Genomic DNA, 1280 nt, shown 5'->3' with positions numbered 1-1280 from the left:
GGGTTTATTTTGCAATTGACAAAATATGAAGGTTAAATTGGATACATTTCAAAGTTTAGAATTTACTTATATATTTTTGGAAGCTTAGGATTAAATGTGATATAAAAAATAGAGTAGGAAGACTTTCCTTGCAATTTTTGAATAAGTGGAATTTATAGTCAACATTTGACCCATTTTTCACTCCAAATCTCACACACACACACAGTGAGAAAACGGCAGAAAGCTGGGACCCAAAAAGAGAGGAAAAATTAGGGGGAAAAGGGAAGAAAAAGGGAAAGAAGGAAGGAAAGAAGAAAAGGGAAGAAGAGGAAAAGAGGTAAGGCTAATTTCTTCAAGCTTGGGTTGAATTTTTCCATTTTTTTCCAAGTGATAAAGTATAAATTTATGTTAAAATTCTAGAGTTTTATTTTGGCTCAAAAATTTCAGATTTTTTTGAGAGGAATACTACTTGGAGCTCAAGTTATTGATTCTTGAATTTCTATCTACGTTAAGGTAAGGAGATGTCAATTTTTTTTGGGGAAACGCTGGAGTTCGATTTTGGGATTTTTGATTAATTAATCGTGGAAATGATTATATAAATGGAATATTTCACTTGGGAGTTGATTTTATGGAACAAATGTATATTAAATGGGTGGAATTGTGGTTACTAGTTTCACTAGATTGGAGACTAAAATTAGTTTTAAACTTGGGAAGAAGGTTTTGTTAATGAATTAATTATTAGAAAAGGGATTAGAAAGTGGGATTAGCTCCAATTGATCAAAAGAATATTTGGGAAATTCATTCGAGCATCGACCAATTTTAGTTAAGTATTATAGAAGTAGATCTTAAAGTTTCTTAATTTAATAGTGGTTGATTAGTCATCTTGTTATATATTCCAGGTGGTGACGAGGAGATTGGAAGAGCCTATCGACCATCTTAAGTTCAGCTTGTATTATGTGAGTAGATAGGCTTATTTTTCAAAAATTAGTATTATTTAATTTATATTAACTCAGAAAAATTTATTAATTCATACAGTTGATTTGACAATACGATTTTCAGAATAAAGTTGATTTATAACCAGTTGTTTTTAAAAGTTAAATTCAATTTAGTAAATCATTTTATTAGCATGTTATTTTAGTATTAAATATTTTAGTATATCCAAAGTTATTTTAAAACCACTAGAAAGTACCTCAAGTGATTTTACCCTCGTCTGCATTGGTGTGAATGTGTTTCCATAGTATATGACTTCATATGGTTATTTTACTCACTCTGCGCTGGTGTGAATGTGTTTCCATAGCGTA

General features: G+C 30.1%; 1 long non-coding RNA gene across 1 annotated transcript; it reads left to right on the top strand.

Moving 5' to 3' along the window:
- Positions 1 to 275: 275 nt before the first annotated feature.
- Positions 276 to 929, top strand: LOC111385649. The gene is made up of 3 exons (XR_002701088.1): positions 276 to 316; positions 427 to 492; positions 879 to 929. It is a non-coding gene; the product is annotated as an uncharacterized LOC111385649 (long non-coding RNA).
- The last annotated feature ends 351 nt before the right edge of the window (positions 930 to 1280 follow it).

This window comes from Olea europaea, unplaced genomic scaffold, assembly GCF_002742605.1.
Source record: "Olea europaea var. sylvestris unplaced genomic scaffold, O_europaea_v1 scaffold32403, whole genome shotgun sequence".
NCBI lineage: Eukaryota > Viridiplantae > Streptophyta > Magnoliopsida > Lamiales > Oleaceae > Olea > Olea europaea.
Note: the sequence above shows the minus strand (reverse complement) of the source record. Positions and strands in the feature narration are given on the sequence as shown.